Source organism: Arachis stenosperma, chromosome 4 (genome assembly GCF_014773155.1).
Source record: "Arachis stenosperma cultivar V10309 chromosome 4, arast.V10309.gnm1.PFL2, whole genome shotgun sequence".
Lineage (NCBI taxonomy): Eukaryota > Viridiplantae > Streptophyta > Magnoliopsida > Fabales > Fabaceae > Arachis > Arachis stenosperma.
The window spans coordinates 74,944,114-74,965,583 of NC_080380.1; the positions used below are offsets into that span (position 1 = coordinate 74,944,114).

The following is a 21,470-nucleotide window of genomic DNA, read 5'->3' on the forward strand; positions in this document are numbered from 1 at the left end:
CCATCAAATTTGGAAGTAGGTGTAGTATAGTCACCAAGCATCCTTCTTGCGCCTCCACCATTGTTATTGGGTTTGGCCATGTCTCTCTCTTTTTCGAGATTCTCTGTAAGGTTTTTCTCTGGATTTTTGTGCTTTAGCTTTTCTTAGTTTCTTCTTCAGAGTCCTTTCATGTTCCGGATCTGCTTCAACAAGAATGTTCTTGTCTCTGCTCCTGCTCATATGAAAAAGAAGAGAACAGAAAAAGAAGAGAAATTCTCTATGTCACAGTATAGAGATTCCTTTATGTTAGTAGAAGAAAAAAAGAATAGAAGAAGGAAAAGGTAAGAATCCAAACACAAGGGTGAAGAATAGGTTCGAATTCTTGAGTAGAAGAGAAGTGTTAGTAGATAATTTAAATAAATAGAAAGAGAAGAGAGAGAGAGAATTTCGAAAATTAATTTTGAAAAAGGGTTGGTGATTTTCGAAAATTAAGAGAAGAAATAAAATTAAAATTTGAAGCAATTAGTTAATTAGAAGAATTTTGAAAAAGAAGGAGATGATTTTCGAAAATTAGAGAGAGAAAAGTAGTTAGGTAGTTTTGAAAAAGATAAGAAACAAACAAAAAGTTAGTTGAAAAAGATTTGAAAATCAATTTTGAAAAGATAAGAAGTTAGAAAATATATTTTGAAATCAAATTTTTGAAAAAGATAAAAAGATATGATGGAAAAGATATTTTGAAAAAGATTTGATTTTTAAAATTAAAATTTGATTACTTAACTAACAAGAAACTAAAAGATATGATTCTAGAATTTAAATATTGAACCTTTCTTAACAAGAAAGTAACAGACTTCAAATTTTTGAATCAATCACATTAATTGTTAGTAAAGTTTTCGAAAATTGAAATGTAATTAAGAAAAAGATTTTGAAAAATATTTTAAAAATTTTTGAAAATTAATTAAGAAAAATGGAAAAGATTTGATTTTTGAAAAAGTTTTGGAAAGATAATTGACGTGGCGGAAATTGGCGCGTTAAGAATTTATTAATAGAAATACGTTGCAAGTACAGTCCTTAACCAGCCGAAAATCCGCTTATCAATTTAAAAGGGTTGTCACAATATTGAAATTAAAATACTGGGAGTATGAATCCCAGGTCGTCTCCCAACGAGTTGCAGAGAAATGTGATATTTTATCAATCAGGTGTTTTCAAAAATGGTTGAGTTGATAACAGTAAATTAAATTAGAGAATTTAATTAATTCTAAATAAAAGCCTTGACTGGGAGTAGATTAGTTGGAAGCCCTATTCTTGTTGAAGTACTCTCAAGATTAATTAATAATTGGAAGTTGCTCTGCTTAGTTATCCCTTACTAGGTAAAGGAAAGTCAAGCAAGTTGGAAAGCTGTTTCTAGTCACAAGTCCTAGTCCCCTCTCTTGGGAAGGACTAGTGTCAATGATTAGAGGGTGATCCAACAAATAACCCAATTATAATTTCTCTTTTGAGTGATTCAACTCAAGGGTTCCTTTCAATCATCTCCCAATCAAGTTATGGGACTACTCACTCATCATAATTATAAACTTCACAGAATTAATGGAGAAAATAAAAGAAGACATGATGAATAACAACGAAAGGGATTAATTGAAAATAAAAAATAGTCTATATTAATAACTCATGAAAATAATCCAAAGTCAACTCTAGGGGAACTAAGAATATGGAAGAATAAATGAAAAGTAAAAAACAGACTATAATGACTAGTACCGGAGGTAGACTCTTCTCAGAAGCTAAAGCCAAAACCTTCGAAATCCTAACTATGAATGTTCAAGTGAGTAAAACCTAGGGGAGGAGCAATTTCAGATCTAGAAACTAAAAATTATGCAGAATCAATGTTGTTTTTTGGTCTCTGCATGTTCTCTGGCTCTAATCTGTGTTTCTGGGCCAAAAATTGGGTTAAAATCCGGCCCAGAAACTCTGCCAGCGACTTCTGAAATTCTGCAGATTGCGCATGTCACACGGCCGCGTCATCCACGCATTCGCATCACTCGGCGTTTCTCGTACCACGCGTGCGCGTCATCCATGCATTTCGCGTCGTTCATGCAGCTTCCAATCCGCGCGGTTGCGTCAGGCACGCGAGCGCATCACTGTTATTTCTTCTATCTCGCGCGGTCGCGTCAGCCATGTGACCACGTGACTTCTCGTTGGTTATCTCCTCAATTCTTTGTGTTCCTTCCATTTTTTGCATGCTGATGCATGAAAACTTGTCTCTCAACAAATTTCCCTTCGGCAAGTATACCGAATTATCGTCAAGTAAAACACACAATAGAGTGAGGTCGAATCCCACAGGGATTGATTGGTCAAGCAACTTTAGTTAGAAGAATATGCTAGTTGAGCTAAACAGAATTGAGATTGAGATGCAGAAATTTAAAAGACTAGAAAGTAAATAACAGAAATTAAAGTGCAGAATCTTAAATGGGGAGTTGGGGTAATGAGCAGGAAATTAAATGGCAGAAAGTAAATAGAATGGGTAAGATCAGAAATGGGGAGATCATTGGGTTTAGGAGATGTTGCATTCTCCGGATCAAGTTCATTCTCATCTCTTCCTCAATCAATGCATTCATTAATCTCCTTGGCAATCTTAAGTGATTGGATCCCAATTCCTTGGCAATCCAATCTCTCTAAGCTTGAACAATTGCCCAATTCCTTGATTTAATTGCTCATGGGAAGAGATGAAAGTGTGGTCACTGATTATACCACATGTATTTCCAAATCAAAGTGTTGGGAGGATTAAATGTCACAATATCCATCCAAACCCCAAATTGGTCCAACATGAGAAAGCATTTCTAGCATGATTTCCTCATCCCTTTTCCAAGGTTCAAAGGAGATCCAATTATGGAGAGTTTCTTTTCCAAGACAACTAACCAATTGAATTAAGATCGAAAGCTTTCTAGTAAGATCAAAAGAAAAGAAAGAAGAAGAAGAATGAAAACTATAATTGATCCATCAAATTACAACAGAGCTCCCTAACCCAATGATAGGGGTTTAGTTGCTCATAGCTCTAGGAATGAAAAATGGCAGAAAAAAAGAATCCATCCTAGAAGTACAGAAAAGTAAATATGCAGAGAGTAGTTTCCAAAAGTGCTAAGCTTCTCTCTAGTTCAAAACTACTCCTATATATACTACTTTTCATGATCTTCTAGTGAGTTCTTCAAGTCTTGGATGTGGGCTCTGGACCTTGAGTTGAAGCAATTCTCATCTTTAGTGGGCCCAGCTTGCAGAGAAATATGAATTAGGCTTGGGCATTTAGTGAGATTAACGTTGAGTAACATTTTGGGTGCGAGGACGTTAGTGGCATTCACTTTTCCACTAACGTTCCACCCTTATATACCCACGTTAATTCCAACGTTAGTAATCTTAACGTGAATTCTAACGTTTCTTACTCAATCCTTGGCCAACGTTAATGGGACTCACTTTTCCCATTAACGTTGGCTTGTGCCCCTTTTTGCAAACATTAATGGGAATCACTTTTCCCATTAACGTTGCTTACCTCTTGCCCCTACGTTAGATCACACATTAACTTGGCTAACGTAGCTCTTAATGTGGATATCTATCACCTTCGAGAGCATTAGTGACACTGACCTTTGTCACTAACGCTCCAATTGCCTTAAGTCCCTACGTTAGAACCCACGTTAACTAAGTTAACGTGGCTCTTAACGTAGTGATGAAGCCATCTCCCAACGTTAGTGACAAAAGTGAGTGTCACTAACGTTGGTTCTTTGAATTCAACTCCACGTTAACTTTCACGTTAACAATCTTAACGTGAGAGTTAACGTAGGTGGTGCACGAATTTGTGATTCGCACAACTGACCAGCAAGTGCACTGGGTCGTCCAAGTAATACCTTACGTGAGTAAGGGTCGATCCCACGGAGATTATTGGCTTGAAGTAATCAATGTTTCTTTTATTAATCTTAGTCAGGAGGCCAATAGGATTTAAAAAGTGAAATTACCAGATTTGATTATAAGAATAAAAGAGAATAACAGTGTTACTTGTTGTGCAGTAATGAGAAACATGTTGGAGTTTTGGAGATGCTTTGTCCTTTGAATTTCTACTTTTCCTTGAAATCCTCTTCCCACACGCAAGGTTCCTTCCATGGCAAGCTCTATGTAGGGTGTCACCGTTGTCAGTGGCTACTTCCCATCCTCTCAGTGAAAACGTTCCTATGCTCTGTCACAGCACGGCTAATCATCTGTCGGTTCTCAATCAGGTTGGAATAGAATCCATTGATTCTTTTGCGTCTGTCACTAACGCCCAGCCCTCAGGAGTTTGAAGCACGTCACAGTCATTCAATCCCGGAATCTTACTCGGAATACCACAGACAAGGTTTAGACTTTCCGGATTCTCATGAATGCCGCCATCAATCCGGCCTATACCACGAAGATTCTGATTAAGGAATCTAAGAGATATTCATTCAATCTGATGTAGAACGGAGGTGGTTGTCAGGCACACGTTCATGGGTTGAGGAAGGTGATGAGTGTCACGGATCATCACCCTCTTCACAATTAAGCGCGAATAAACATCTTAGATAAGAACAAGCGTGTTTGAGTGGAAAACAAAGGAATTGTATTAAATCATCGAGACGCTGCAGAGCTCCTCACCCCCAACAATGGAGTTTAGAGACTCATGCCGTCAAAAAGTATGTAATTCAGATCTGAAAATGTCATGAGGTACAAGAAATGTCTGTAAAAGTTGTTTAAATAGTAAACTAGTAACCTAGGTTTACAGAAAATGAATAAACTAAGATAATTGGTGCAGAAATCCACTTCTGGGGCCCACTTGGTGTGTGCTGGGGCTGAGATTAAAGCTATCCACGAGTAGAGGCCTTTCTTGGCGTTAAACTCCAGGTTATGACGTGTTTTGGGCGTTCAACTCCGGATCATGACGTTTTTCTGGCGTTTAACTCCAGACAGCAGCATGAACTTGGCGTTCAACGCCAAGTTACGTCGTCTATCCTTGCGCAAAGTATGGACTATTATATATTGCTGGAAAGCCCTGGATGTCTACTTTCCAACGCCGTTGAGAGCGCGCCAATTGGACTCCTGTAGCTCCAGAAAATCCATTTCGAGTGCAGGGAGGTCAGGATCCAACAGCATCAGCAGTCCTTTTTCAGCCTAAGTCAGATTTTTGCTCATCTCCCTCAATTCCAGCCAGAAAATACCTGGAATCACAGAAAAATACACAAACTCATAGTAAAGTCTAGAAATATAATTTTTGCCTAAAAACTAACAATATTCTCCTAAAAACTAACTAAAACATGCTAAAATCTACATGAAATTACCCCCAAAAAGCGTATAAAATATCCGCTCATCACAACACCAAACTTAAACTGTTGCTTGTCCTCAAGCAACTAGATGAATAAAATAGGTTCTAACAGAAATTAAGAAGTAATAATATTTTAGAGTTTTAAATGAAGCTCATATTCTTATTAGATGAGCGGGGCTTGTAGCTTTTTGTTTCTGAACAGTTTTGGCATCTCCCTTTATCCTTTGAAATTCAGAATGATTGGCATCCATAGGAACTCAGAATTCAGATAGTATTATTGATTCTCCTAGTTTAGTATGTTGATTCTTGAACACAGCTACTTTATGAGTCTTGGCCGTGGCCCTAAGCATTTTGTTTTCCAGTATTACCACCGGATACATAAATGCCACAGACACATAATTGGGTGAACCTTTTCAGATTGTGACTCAGCTTTGCTAGAATCCCCAATTAGAGGTGTCCAGAGTTCTTAAGCACACTCTTTTGCTTTGGATCACGACTTTAACCACTCAGTCTCAAGCTTTTCACTTGGACCTGCATGCCACAAGCACATGGTTAGGGACAGCTTGATTTAGCCGCTTAGGCCTGGATTTATTTCCTTGGGCCCTCCTATCCATTAATGCTCAAAGCCTTGGATCCTTTTTACCCTTGCCTTTTGGTTTTAAGGGCTATTGGCTTTTTCTACTGCTCCTTCCTTTTTTTTTTTTGCAAGCTTTATTTTTCACTGCTTTTTCTTGCTTCAAGAATCAATTTCATAATTTTTCAGATCATCAATAATATTTTTCGTGTTCCTCATTCTTTCAGGAGCCAATATTCATAAAATTCAATATAAAAATTATGCACTGTTCAAGCATTCATTCAGAAAACAAAAAGTATTGCCACCACATGTAATTAATTATAATTTTTTTATTATTAAGAACTCGAAAAATATAGATTACTTCTTTATTCTAAAAAAAATCTACTACTTTATTCATGCCTGATGATGATGAGAAAAATAAATTATAGCTTAATTGGAAATAAAATCAAAATAGATATACTAATTACTACTACTATATATAACTTCTAAGGTAAAATCCTATAATAATACTATCACAGAGTTAAAGCTAGAATTAGAACTTAACAACCTGTATTTTGGGAAGTGGATGTTCCTCTAGTCTGTGGGGTGCCTTCAAGAATTAATTTTGGACGCTTCAGCTCCCTTAAGTTCACATCCTTGCTCTTCCTGTTCCCTTAGGTGCCATGATCTTAATGAGTTTTAGCTCAGTGATCATGGCAAATCACACCAAACTTAGAGGTTTTCTTGTCCTCAAGCAAAATAAAGGATAGAAGAGGAATAGAGGGAGAGGCAATTTCGAAATCCAAAAGATATGATGAGTTGAAAAAGATTTGAAAAAGATTTGGATTGGAAAAAGATTTGTGTTTATAAATTAAGATACATTTGATATTTTTGAAAAAGGGATTTTAGAAATTAGGGTTCTTAGAAAACTAATTTGATTTTGAAGAATGACATTTTGAAACATGTTTATGCAAGAAATCATGAATTGAAACATAAAAATTTAGAAAAATTGTAAAGAAAAACGAATTTTACCTCCTCCCCACCATCCTGGCGTTAAACGCCCAAACGATGCATGTTTTGGGCGTTTAACGCCCAAATGCTGCTTCTCCTGGGCGTTCAACGCCCAGCTGATGCTTCTTTCTGGCGTTGAACGCCAGGAAGTCCTTTGTCACTGGGCATTTTTCTGAATGCCCAGGATGCTAACAATCTGGCGTTAAACGCCCAGAAGGTGCTTCTTTCTGGCGTTCAACGCCCAGAAGATGCTCCTTTCTGGCGTTTAACGCCCAGATGGCTACCCTTACTGGCGTTGAACGCCCAGTGGGTGCTTCTTTTGGGCGTTCAACGCCCAAAATGTTTCTTACTGGCTTTTTCATGCCAGTGAGCTTCCAAATTTCCCTGTAACTCTGTGAATTCAATCAATTGCTATTTTTACCCTTTGAAGATACTTGGACACATACCTGTAAAAAAAGAAAATTTATTTAATTAGTAAATAAACTTTGTAAATGGCTGGGTTGCCTCCCAGCAAGCGCTTCTTTATTGTCTTTAGCTGGACTACCACTGAGCTCTAATCAAGTCTCAGTTTTGAGCATTCTTGCTCAAAGTTGCTTTCAAGATAATGTTTAATTCTCTGTCCATTAACAATGAACTTTTTGTTAGAGTCATTATCCTGAAGCTCTACGTATCCATATGGTGATACACTTGTAATTACATATGGACCTCTCCACCGGGATTTTAATTTCCCGGGGAATAATTTGAGCCTAGAATTAAATAGCAGAACTTTCTGCCCCGGCTCAAAGACTCTGGATGACAATTTCTTATCATGCCATCTTTTCGCTTTCTCCTTGTAAATTTTTGCATTCTCGAAAGCATTGAGTCTAAATTCCTCTAGCTCATTTAACTGAAGCAATCGTTTTTCTCCAGCTAACTTGGCGTCAAGGTTTAGGAATCTGGTTGCCCAGTAGGCCTTATGTTCCAATTCCACTGGCAAATGACATGCCTTTCCATACACAAGCTGGTATGGAGAGGTCCCTATAGGGGTCTTGAATGCTGTTCTGTATGCCCACAGAGCATCATCCAAGCTCCTTGCCCAATCCTTTCTACGGTTAATTACAGTCCGTTCCAGGATTCTTTTGAGTTCTCTATTTGAGACTTCAGCTTGCCCATTAGTCTGTGGGTGATATGGAGTAGCTACCCGGTGACTAACTCCATAACGAACCAGAGCAGCATAAAGCTGTTTATTGCAGAAATGAGTGCCCCCATCACTAATCAACACTCTAGGGATACCAAATCTGCTGAAGATGTGTTTCTGGAAGAATTTTAACACTGTTTTAGTATCATTTGTGGGTGTTGCAATAGCCTCCACCCATTTGCATACATAATCCACTGCCACCAGAATATAAGTGTTTGAGTATGATGGTGGGAAAGGTCCCATGAAGTCAATGCCCCATACATCAAACAACTCAATCTCCAAGATTCCTTGCTGAGGCATGGCATAACTGTGGGGTAGGTTGCCTGATCTTTGGCAACTGTCACAATTGAGCACAAAAGCTCGGGAATCTTTGTAGAGAGTGGGCCAGTAGAAGCCACTTTGGAGGACTCTTGTGGCTGTTCGCTCACTTCCAAAATGTCCTCCGTACTGTGATCCATGGCAGTGCCAAAGGATCTTCTGTGCTTCTTCTTTAGGCACACATCTACGGATTACTCCGTCTGCACATCTCTTGAAGAGATATGGTTCATCCCAAAGATAGTACTTTGCATCTGTGATTAATTTCTTTGATTGCACCCTACTGTACTCTTTGGGTATGAATCTCACTGCCTTGTAGTTTGCAATGTCTGCAAACCATGGCACCTCCTGGATGGCAAACAACTGCTCATCCGGAAAGGTTTCAGAGATCTCAGTGAGAGGGAGGGACGCCCCTTCCACTGGTCCTATTCGGGACAGGTGATCTGCCACTTGATTCTCTGTCCCTTTTTTGTCTCTTATTTCTATATCAAACTCTTGCAGAAGCAACACCCATCTGATGAGTCTGGGTTTTGAATCCTGCTTTGTGAGTAGATATTTAAGAGCAGCATGATCAGTGTACACAATCACTTTTGATCCTACTAAATAGGATCTGAATTTTTCAATGGCGTAAACCACTGCAAGTAGCTCTTTTTCTGTGGTTGTGTAGTTCTTCTGTGCGTCATTTAGAACACGGCTAGCATAATAAATGACGTGCAGAAGCTTGTCATGCCTTTGTCCCAACACTGCACCAATGGCATGGTCACTGGCATCACACATCAACTCAAATGGTAAAGTCCAGTCTGGTGCAGAGATGATTGGTGCTGTAACCAATTTAGCTTTCAGAGTCTCAAATGCCTGCAGACACTCTTCATCAAAGATAAATGGCGTGTCAGCAGCTAGCAGGTTGCTTAGAGGTTTGGAGATTTTTGAAAAATCCTTTATAAACCTCCTATAGAATCCTGCATGCCCCAGAAAGCTTCTGATTGCCTTAACATTGGCAGGTGGTGGTAATTTTTCAATTACTTCTACCTTAGCTTGATCCACCTCTATTCCCTTGTTCGAAATTTTGTGCCCAAGGACAATTCCTTCAGTCACCATAAAGTGACATTTTTCCCAGTTTAAAACCAGGTTAGTCTCTTGGCATCTTTTCAGAACAAGTGCTAAATGGTTAAGGCAGGAGCTGAATGAGTCTCCAAATACTGAAAAGTCATCCATGAAGACTTCCAGAAATTTTTCCACCATATCAGAGAAAATGGAGAGCATGCACCTCTGAAAGGTTGCAGGTGCATTGCACAGGCCAAATGGCATCCTTCTGTATGCAAATACTCCAGATGGGCATGTGAACGCCGTTTTCTCCTGATCTTGGGGATCTACTGCAATTTGATTATAACCTGAATATCCATCCAGGAAGCAGTAGTATTCATGACCTGCTAATCTTTCTAGCATCTGGTCTATGAATGGTAAAGGAAAATGATCCTTTCTGGTAGCTGTATTGAGCCTTCTGTAGTCAATACACATGCGCCACCCAGTAACTGTTCTTGTAGGAACCAGTTCATTTTTTTCATTATGAACCACTGTCATGCCACCTTTCTTAGGGACGACTTGGACAGGGCTCACCCAGGGGCTGTCAGAAATAGGATAAATAATCCCAGCCTCTAGTAATTTAGTGACCTCTTTCTGCACTACTTCCTTCATGGCTGGGTTCAGCCGCCTTTGTGGTTGAACCACTGGCTTGGCGTCACCCTCCAGTAAGATCTTGTGCATACATCTAGCTGGGCTAATGCCCTTAAGATCACTGATGGACCACCCAAGAGCTGTCTTGTGTGTCCTTAGCACTTGAATTAGTGCTTCCTCTTCCTGTGGCTCTAAGGTAGAGCTTATGATTACAGGATATGTATCACCTTCTCCCAAGAATGCATATTTTAGGGAAGGTGGTAATGGTTTGAGCTCGGGTTTAGGAGGTTTCTCCTCTTCCTGAGGGATTTTCAGAGGTTCTACTATTTTCTCTGATTCCTCCAATTCAGGCTGAACATCTTTAAAGATGTCCTCTAGCTCTGATTCGAGACTCTCAGCCATATTGACCTCTCTTACCAGAGAGTCAATAATATCAACACTCATGCAGTCATTTGGGGTGTCTGGATGTTGCATGGCTTTGACAACATTCAACTTGAACTCCTCCTCATTGACTCTCAAGGTTACTTCCCCTTTTTGGACGTCAATGAGGGTTCGGCCAGTTGCTAGGAAAGGTCTTCCTAGAATGAGAGTTGCATTCTTGTGCTCCTCCATTTCCAGCACCACAAAGTCAGTAGGAAAGGCAAATGGCCCAACCTTGACAATCATGTCTTCAATCACGCCTGATGGGTATTTAATGGAGCCATCAGCAAGTTGCAGACATATCCTGGTTGGTTTGATTTCTTCAGTTAAACCAAGCTTTCTAATAGTAGATGCAGGTATTAGGTTGATACTTGCCCCAAGATCACATAAAGCTTGCTTGGTACAAGTGCCCTCTAATGTGCATGGTATCATAAAGCTCCCAGGATCTTTAAGCTTCTCAGGTAAGCTTTTCAGAATGACTGCACTGCATTCTTCAGTGAGGTAAACCTTCTCAGTTTCCCTCCAATCCTTCTTATGACTTAAGATCTCTTTCATGAACTTAGCATAAGAGGGTATTTGCTCAAGTGCTTCTGCAAACGGAATCTTTATTTCAAGAGTTCTGAGATAGTCTGCAAAGCGGGCAAATTGCTTATCCTGTTCCGCTTGGCGGAGTTTTTGAGGATAAGGCATTTTGGCTTTGTATTCCTCAACCTTAGTTGCTGCAGGTTTATTACCTACAGAAGTGGGTTGGGAAGCCTTTTTAGAAGGGTTATCATCAGCACTCGTAGGTGACTGATCCCCCACTGGTATTTGAATGCCAGTGGTGGGAGCTGGAGTGGCGTTAGACGCCATCTCCTTGTTGGTTACTGGCGTTTGAACGCCAGAACCATGTCCCTTTTGGGCGTTCAACGCCAGATCCATGCTTGTTTCTGGCGTTGAACGCCAGGAATGCGCATGGGCTGGGCGTTCAGCGCCAGCATCATTCCTCTCTGGGCTCTGATTGTCCTCAGAGGGATTTTGATTGACCATCTGTTCATTTCTTAGTTTCTTGCTGCTTTGAAGTGAGGTATTTAATGTTTTCCCACTACTTAATTGAACTGCTTGACATTCTTCTGCTATTTGTTTTGACAGTTGCTTTTCTGTCTGCTTTAATTGCACTTCCATATTCCTGTTAGCCATTCTTGTTTCCTGTAATATTTCCTTGAATTCGGCTAGCTGCTGAGTTAGAAAATCTAATTGCTGATTGAATTCATTAGCCTGATCCACCGGACTGAGTTCAGCAGTTACTGTTTTAGCTTCTTCTTTCACAGAAGATTCACTGCTTAGGTACAGATGCTGATTTCTGGCAACTGTATCAATAAGCTCTTGAGCTTCTTCAATTGTTTTTCTCATATGTATAGATCCACCAGCTGAGTGGTCTAGAGAAATCTGAGCTTTTTCTGTAAGCCCATAATAGAAGATGTCTAATTGCACCCATTCTGAAAATATTTCAGAGGGGCATTTTCTTAGCATCTCTCTGTATCTCTCCCAGGCATCATAAAGGGATTCATTATCTCCTTGTTTGAAGCCTTGGATGTTTAGCCTTAGCTGTGTCATCCGTTTGGGAGGGAAATAGTGATTCAGGAATTTTTCTGACAGCTGTTTCCATGTTTTTATGCTGTTCTTAGGCTGGTTATTTAACCACCTCTTAGCTTGATCTTTTACAGCAAATGGAAACAGTAATAATCTGTAGATATCCTGATCTACTTCCTTATCATGTACTGTATCAGCAATTTGCAGAAATTGTGCCAGAAACTCTGTAGGTTCTTCATGTGGAAGACCAGAATACTGGCAGTTTTGCTGCACCATGATAATGAGCTGAGGATTCAGCTCAAAGCTACTAACTCCAATGGAGGGTATACAAATACTACTCCCATATGAAGCAGTAGTGGGGTTAGCATATGACCCCAGAGTCCTCTTGTCTTGTCCATTCATACTTACTGTCATAATGGAATACAAGAGATAATTTATATGTTGATTTTATTTATTTTATAGTAGTGGAATAACAAAAAATGGGATATATGAAAAATATTTTGAAAATACTTTGTGAAAATTTTTCGAAAAAAATTGAAATTGAAATTTGGATTTTATATTAAAAATTTCGAAAATGTAGTTTTAAAATTGGTTAGAAAAAAAAAATTTTTTTTTTAAATTTTGAATTTTATGATGAAAGAGAAAAAAACACACAAAAGACACAAGACTTAAAACTTTTAGATCCAATGCTCCTTATTTTCGAAAATTTTTGGAGGGAAAACACCAAGGAACACCAAACTTAAAAATTTTAAGATCAAGATACAAGAAAAACTCAAGAACACTTTGAAGATTCACAAGAACACCAAGAACAAAAGGAAGAACACGAAACTTAAAATTTTTAGAAAACTTTAATAAAATTTTTGAAAATTATGAAGGATTAACAAGAAAACACCAAACTTGAAGTTTGGCACAAGATTAAATCAAGAAAAATTGTTTTTGAAAAAGGTTCCAAAGCGTATACCCAATTATCAAGAATGTAAGCCAATACTCTAGCCAATTGGGAATAAATATAACACTTGTTCTAGATATTCCAATTAATGCTTTAAAAAGAACACAAGTGAAACAAGAAAAGACACAAAGCAAGAAAAACTCAAGATCAAACAAGAAAAATAAGCAAGAACAACTTGAAGATCAATGAAGAACAAAGAACACAAGTCAAAAATTTTAAAGAAAAATATGAGATATGCAATTGACACCAAACTTACGAAAATTTTAACAATTAATTAAGAAAAATAATATTTTTGAAAAGAAATTTTTTAAAAGAGACTATCCTATCAAAATTTAATGACTCTATAACAACAAAAATAAATTATTCCTAATCTAAGAAATAAAATATGCCTTCAATTGTTCAAACTCAATAATCCCCGGCAACGGCGCCAAAAACTTGGTGCACGAATTTGTGATTCGCACAACTGACCAGCAAGTGCACTGGGTCGTCCAAGTAATACCTTACGTGAGTAAGGGTCGATCCCACGGAGATTATTGGCTTGAAGCAACCAATGTTTATTTTATTAATCTTAGTCAGGAGGCCAATAGGATTTAAAAAGTGAAATTACCAGATTTGATTATAAGAATAAAAGAGAATAACAGTGTTACTTGTTGTGCAGTAATGAGAAACATGTTGGAGTTTTGGAGATGCTTTGTCCTTTGAATTTCTACTTTTCCTTGAAATCCTCTTCCCACACGCAAGGTTCCTTCCATGGCAAGCTCTATGTAGGGTGTCACCGTTGTCAGTGGCTACTTCCCATCCTCTCAGTGAAAACGTTCCTATGCTCTGTCACAGTACGGCTAATCATCTGTCGGTTCTCAATCAGGTTGGAATAGAATCCATTGATTCTTTTGCTTCTGTCACTAACGCCCAGCCCTCAGGAGTTTGAAGCACGTCACAGTCATTCAATCCCGGAATCCTACTCGGAATACCACAGACAAGGTTTAGACTTTCCGGATTCTCATGAATGCCGCCATCAATCCGGCCTATACCACGAAGATTCTGATTAAGGAATCTAAGAGATATTCATTCAATCTGATGTAGAACGGAGGTGGTTGTCAGGCACACGTTCATGGGTTGAGGAAGGTGATGAGTGTCACGGATCATCACCCTCTTCACAATTAAGCGCGAATAAACATCTTAGATAAGAACAAGCGTGTTTGAATGGAAAACAAAGGAATTGTATTAAATCATCGAGACGTTGCAGAGCTCCTCACCCCCAACAATGGAGTTTAGAGACTCATGCCATCAAAAAGTATGTAATTCAGATCTGAAAATGTCATGAGGTACAAGAAATGTCTGTAAAAGTTGTTTAAATAGTAAACTAGTAACCTAGGTTTACAGAAAATGAATAAACTAAGATAATTGGTGCAGAAATCCACTTCTGGGGCCCACTTGGTGTGTGCTGGGGCTGAGATTAAAGCTATCCACGAGTAGAGGCCTTTCTTGGCGTTAAACTCCAGGTTATGACGTGTTTTGGGCGTTCAACTCCGGATCATGACGTTTTTCTGGCGTTTAACTCCAGACAGCAGCATGAACTTGGCGTTCAACGCCATGTTACGTCGTCTATCCTTGCGCAAAGTATAGACTATTATATATTGCTGGAAAGCCCTGAATGTCTACTTTCCAACGCCGTTGAGAGCGCGCCAATTGGACTCCTGTAGCTCCAGAAAATCCATTTCGAGTGCAGGGAGGTCAGGATCCAACAGCATCAGCAGTCCTTTTTCAGCCTAAGTCAGATTTTTGCTCAGCTCCCTCAATTCCAGCCAGAAAATACCTGGAATCACAGAAAAACACACAAAATCATAGTAAAGTCTAGAAATATGATTTTTGCCTAAAAACTAACAATATTCTCCTAAAAACTAACTAAAACATGCTAAAATCTACATGAAATTACCCCCAAAAAGCGTATAAAATATCCGCTCATCAGTAGGCAATGCTAATGATCCAATGTTAGTGACAAAAGTGAGTGTCACTAACGTTGGCGTTGTTGATCCTCTTCTACGTTAGAGTTCACGTTAACTAAGTTAACGTGACTCTTAACGTGGGGCATTGCCTAGTTTTCCAACGTTAGTGGTGTTCACTTTTACCACTAACGTTGAGGAGAAACGTTATTGGAGTTCATGTTTCTCGTTAACGTGGAGTCCTCTTTTTCTTAACGTAAGCTATGAATGGCTTCGCAGGCGTTATTGGTGATCACTTTTCTCATTAACGTTGCAAGCTCTTTGCCATCCGACGTTAGTAGTCACGTTAACTAAGTTAACGTGAATGCTAACGTGGTTCTTCCATGCTTCATTTGTCCTGAAATCAAGCAATTAAAGTACATCAAAGCTCTAGCCAAAGTCATGAGATTATGCATCATCAAGTTTTCATGCAATTCTGGCAAAAATCACATAAAATCATGCAAAATTCACAATAGTTGCTTAAATAAAGGTGTAAGTGTATTTTCACCCAAAACTTGCCTTATTCACTAGGAAAATGCATGAAACTACCCTAAAACAGTAAAGAAAAGGTCAGTGAAACTGGCCTAGATGCCCTGGCATTACAACACCAAACTTAAAGCTTGCTTGTCCCTAAGCAAGTACTGAAGCATAAGAAAAATAAAATGAAAGAACAAGAAGATAAAATGGAAGTAGCATTCCTGGTTCATGGAGTTTCATGCATAGCAACTTAGGTTCTTTCCTTTTAGGTTTCAAGCCTTTATCAAATCCCTAGTCACTCTCTTGATTGCATCTCTTGAGGCTTCTTTCTTATTGATCCTTCTCTTTTTTTTTAAAGTTTATTTTTCTTTTTGCTAGATGCTTTGTAAGAGGGCGACTCTTTATGATAAGCTTTCAACCAACACTCCCAAACCAGTTGGTTTTAGGGTGCTAGGTGTTAAGACACCCCTAAGGACTTACTCCCTTAAGTCTCTTTCCCTCATACATACACACCACAGGCACATGGTTTATTATTCTTCTTTCTTGAGACCTTGGTGTCCAGCACCTCTTTGGGTTACTAAGTGCTCTGTAACAAGGGTTACTCTTGATAGTGGACTTTCAGCTGATAATCCTGGATTAGTTAATCAAAGTTACCAAGTGATAAGGCACCCCTAAGAGCTTATTCATCCAAGTATATCCCTTGTACATAAACACCACAGACACATGCCTCAATTTTGAAACCATTGGTGCCTAGCATTGTTTCTTATTGTGTTCCCTTTCTTATTTTCACTTGTATTACTCTTTTTTCTTTTCTTGTTGGGATCTTATTGGTTAGCTAGCCTCAAAGAATGTGTCTCAAACATAGGACTTAGGATGGATAGTTGCTTTCTTTCCTTTCTTGGTGAACCAACTTAGCTTACTAATCATCCTACCACAAACATTCAGAATGCACTTCACAAAATGGCTCCACTCTTGTTCTTCCCATAACATTTTCTTTTAGATAAACTTAGAGAGATAAGCATTCAAGTAAGGAAGATAAAAGTGAGCATTCAAGACATTAGGCTCAGTAACATAGACCTAAGCAATGAAACTTAAATGCATAATTGAAAATCCTAACCTACCATGGAAGCATGTTCTATTTCATACATGATTTTCCTTATTTAAAGCTTTGAAAAAGAAGGTAAACTAAGAAGGAACTTCACCACCTTTCACTTGTTGATGTGCTCATTCTCTTTTGCTCCCTTGGGATTCTCCTTGATTACTTGAGTCTCCATTTCCCTTGCGCTTCCCCATCAGCTTTTTCCAGAATCTGGCATCCTCCATCTTCTTCTTTAATGCTTCCTTTTGCTGTTTCACCTTCCCCTCTTCTTGTTCAGTTAAGTTCTTGCAAACTGCCTCATAACTTGGGATGTCAGGGTGCAGGTGATGCATATGCTCAACCACATAGTTTAACTTTGCCTGAGTGTTGATGCTAAATTCTTCTCGATGCAGTTGCCTTCCTTCATTTAGCACGCTAAATTTGTTGAATGCTTTCATCTGATTCATCTGGCGTTGATTGAGTTCCTGGAGGCATTTATCTTAGCTTTCTTGCCTTTCAGACACTTGATTGATGGCTTGAGTAAGCTGGGAATAGTGCTCTTGTTGCTGCTCCATTAGCTATTTCTGCCATTCCCTTTGTTGATTCATCAAATTTGTTAGCATTTCCTCTTGCCGATCCATTCTCTGAGATTGAAGTTGCAGTTGTTGTTCTTGTCCTTCCATGTATATCCTTGACAAATCATCAATGGCTCCTCGGATGTGACACAAGTTGATGTTGGTTGGGTCATGATATCCTTCTTGATGATATTCCGTGGGTTGGGGTTCTCCTTGGAGAGGCTCTTCCTCTTGTGCTTCTTCTGATGTCCTCTTCCTTAGATGGGGTCCTTTCTTCTGTTGAGCTGGAGTCACATGAGTTATGCGTTGGAGTGTAAGTGATCTCCCAAGACCTATCCAAGTTGGATTGCTGTCCTCAAAGACTACCTTGGCTTTCATGCATAATCTAAAGATGGTGCTGGGGTACCAAAGTCTAGCACCTGAATCTTTCTTCTCGGCTGATTCTTGGATTCCTTCAGCTATAATTTCGTGCACATTGATGCTTCCACCCTTTATCAAGCAATGTACCATGGTAGCTCGAGTAATATTGACCTCAGAATTGTTTGCTGCTGGAAGGATAGATCGTCTCACAAGCTCAAACCAACCCTTGGCTTCCGGGATGAGGTCTCCTCTCCTGATGAACCGGGGTCTCTTATCTGAATACCTTTCCCAGTCAGATCCCACAATGCATATGTCACCTACGATCTCTTCCAATTCATCATTGTCGGCGCCTTTATTTATTCTTTCTTGATAACCAAGCTCAACAAAACGTGGGGATTTCAATTGGAGAACTCTAGTGATTGCATTGGGGCTAAAATCTACCTCTATTCCTCTTACATAGCTCTTGAAGGTGGGGGCTGTGGTCTTATCTTCTCTAACCACATTTGCATAAAATTCCCTGATGAGGTTTGCATTTGCCCTTGCTTCCGGGTTAGTGAGCTTTTCCCAACCCTTCTTTTCAATCTTCTCCCGAATTTGTGGACACTCATCTTCATCGAACTGGAAGGTTGATTCAGGCAGTATCTTCTTGTCCTTTATTCGCTCGAACTCGAGCTCATGGAAGGCTGTTTTGAATCTCCCGGTGTCGAAGGAGGGCTGCTCCATTGGCTCCTTTCCTCTTCACCTCTTGAAGCTTGATGATGCCATGAGTGGGAGTTGAATAGTAAAGGTTAGGGGGTTAAAGATGGAGTTCGGTTGGGTTGAGGTAGAATGAGTCTTGAAGGAATGTGTTTTGAGAAAAAGGAGAAGAGGTGAGTATATAAGGTGTACGTGAAGTATGTATAGCCGAGAGAAAGAAGTGAAAAAAAAAAGAATGGAGATACAGGGTGTGTACGGAAAGGTTGTGTGAAGGGGTTTATATAGAGGGATGGCAATTGTTGAAGGGTGTGGATTGATGGTGTTGTTTTGATAGTGGACGGTTGGGGTTTTGAGATTGAATTAGCACAAGGATCACCTCTTTTATGAGGGTCTTGGTTCGGTCTCCAAAGCCATCCACTCCCAATATTACATGGCAACACTTCCAAGGACATTCGCTATAAAGACAAGTGTGAAATTCTCTTGGTGTAGTGGCCGAATCTCCTTCTATTAATTGTCCTATCAAGTACCATCAATGTCCTTTTTGATTCTCTATATACGAAAAGTAAATGCAATGGGTTAATTGAACTTTTGGTGGGAAAAAGTGTGAACTAATAAAATATTTCTTTTTCTTTTTCTTTTGTTTCTATATGACTAAATGTTTTCCATGAACGTAAATCAATCAAACATTAAGCTTCCCATGAATGCACGTTGGTACACCAAACTTGTTTGTAATCACATGGTGCAACAAGTTTGGGGAATGAACTTTCCTCATAAGGTGTGTTCAAACCGCACTTGGTGTGCTTTGAACACCAAACTTATCATGTACTGTAAGTTGCATGTAGAGGAGCTTTATGTTAGTCGTCAAAATTAATTTGAAATTCTATGGAAATTGCCTTGTTGCTATTATTAGAAATTTAAGAACGGAGTTATAGAGCATGGGTTGCCTCCCATGAAGCGCTTCTTTAACGTCATTAGCTTGACGGTTTTCCCTTGTCAAGGTAGTTGGTGGTGTGCTTGCAGTGTGTTTGCTACCAGTGGAATTGTTGAGAAGTTTGTCTCCTGGGGAGAAATCTTCTGTAGGTATCTTTCTGCTTCTCCATCTCCTTGGAACTTTCTTCTTTGTTTCCATTGATGTTGTCTTGTTTTCTATGGATTCTTTCTCTAGGGGATTCTTGTTATTGATCTTGCATGACTCTGGTGGTTCCGGTTCCCCATGGGTCACCTTTGAACGTGGTTCTTCTTGACTATATGGCTTCCCAACCAATGAGGCTTCCAATTGTGTTGTTTGTGCTTCCTCGTTTGGTTCCTCCATCAATTTATTGTCTTCATGATCTGCTTCTTGTGAGAGGTTGAAAACATTGAAAGTGAGCTGCTCATCATGTATTCTCAACACTAACTCTCCTCGTTCTACATCTATGAGTGCTCTAGCTGTGGCTAGGAAGGGTCTTCCCAGAATGATGGGGTAAATAGGATTCTCATCCATTTCCAGAACAACAAAATCTGTGGGAAGATAGTAGCTCCCAACCTTCACCAGCACATTTTTAACCACCCCTACTGCTTGTTTTTGAGTTTTGTCAGCCAATCTGATAATTACATCAGTAGGAGTTAGTTCATTGATTTGGAGCTTCTTCATGAGGGAGAGAGGCATTAGGTTGATGCTTGCTCCCAAGTCACAAAGCCCTTTGTCAATCATTGTTTCTCCTATGGCACAAGGAATGTGGAAACTCCCTGGATCCTCCTTCTTTGTGGGTGGCCCTATTTGAATGAGAGCACTACAATCTCTGTTCGTCTTGATTGTTTGTCCACCCTTCAATGGACTTTTTCTGGCTAGTAGCTCCTTTATATATTTGATGTAGAAAGGCATCTGTTGGAGGGCTTTAATGAATGGTATATTTACATCTAGAGATGCAAACATATCAAGAAACCTTGAGTACATTCTCCCTGCTACACCACCTTTAAGCCTGTGGGGAAAAGGTGCATATGGGTTCAATACTTCCTTCTTCTTTAGCTCTTCCTTGGATGTAAGCTGAGTTGCGCAGCTTCCTTCCTCCTGGCTTTCCTTTTGGTTATTTTGGAGGTGTTCTGATCTACTCCATTCACACTCCCCTCATCACTTGTGGTTATCATTTTGCATTCTTCCCATCTCACTTTCTTTGTTTCTCCTCTTGGATTCTTCTCTGTATCACTGGGGAACCCATCAGTGGGTTTGGGAATTTGTTAAGATAGGTACCCTACTTGAGACTCCAATCTCTTGATGTTTTCTCCTTGGTTCTTGATATTAGCTCGCACTTCTTCCTTAAACACTTTGTTGTCTTAGACTTCTCTGCATATGTTTTCAAGTAGAGCCTCAATCTTTGAAAGCTGTTAATGATGGTGGGTTGAGATTAGGTGGTTGAGAAGGTTGGTTAGATGGATGTTGGTAATATTTCTGTGAGGTGTTTTGATGAGTAGCATTATTGTTGGAGTTGAAGTTGTGGCATCTCTGATCTTGCCCTTGGTCTTGTTGATTTCCCCATCCAAAGTTGGGGTGATTCCTCCATCCAGAGTTGTAAGTTTTGGAGTATGGATCATGGACTTGTCTAGGTGAGTTTCCTACATAGTTGGCTTGCTCCCAGTCACCTTCTTCTCCTATGTTTACTCCTTCTTGAGCTGGTGATGAGATGATGGCTGCTACAACTTGGTTCTCTTCCACCTTCTTGGTAAGATCTGCTAGCTGCTTGGTGATCATCTTGTTTTGGGCTAACAGTACATCCATGTGGTTCAGCTCTATTACTCCTCTAGTGTTACTTCTTTCGGAGGCATAGAAGTAGTCATTCTCAGCAACTGTTTCAATGACATCTATGGCTTCTTCAATGGTTTTCTTCTTGTTTAAAGACCCTCCTGATGAATGATCCACAACCTTCTTTGACTCATAGGAAAGACCTTCATAGAAGATGTGAAGTTGAACCCACTCATTAAATATCTCTGGTGGGCATCTCCTTGTCAAATCTTTGAATCTCTCCCATGCTTCATAAAGTGTCTCACCATCTTGTTGTCTAAAAGTCTGCACCTCAGTTCTTAGCCTATTAATCCTTTGAGGAGGATAAAATCTTACTAAAAACTTGTTCACCACTTCTTCTCAATTAGTTAAGCTTTCCTTTGGGAAGGATTCAAGCCATTTGGATGCCTTGTCCCTTAGTGAAAAAGGGAACAATAGCAGCCTATAGACATCCGGGTGGACTCCATTGGACTTCACTGTGTCACAAATCCTCAAGAAGGTGGTCAAGTGTTGATTAGGATCTTCTTGAGCACCTCCTCCAAATGAACAATTATTCTGCACCAGGGTGATGAGCTGAGGTTTTAGC

At 39.5% G+C, this 21,470-nt stretch overlaps 1 non-coding gene across 1 annotated transcript; it reads left to right on the top strand.

Moving 5' to 3' along the window:
- Positions 1 to 21,085: 21,085 nt before the first annotated feature.
- LOC130977394 (small nucleolar RNA R71) lies at positions 21,086 to 21,190 on the top strand. The gene has a single exon (XR_009085086.1). It is a non-coding gene; the product is annotated as a small nucleolar RNA R71 (small nucleolar RNA).
- The last annotated feature ends 280 nt before the right edge of the window (positions 21,191 to 21,470 follow it).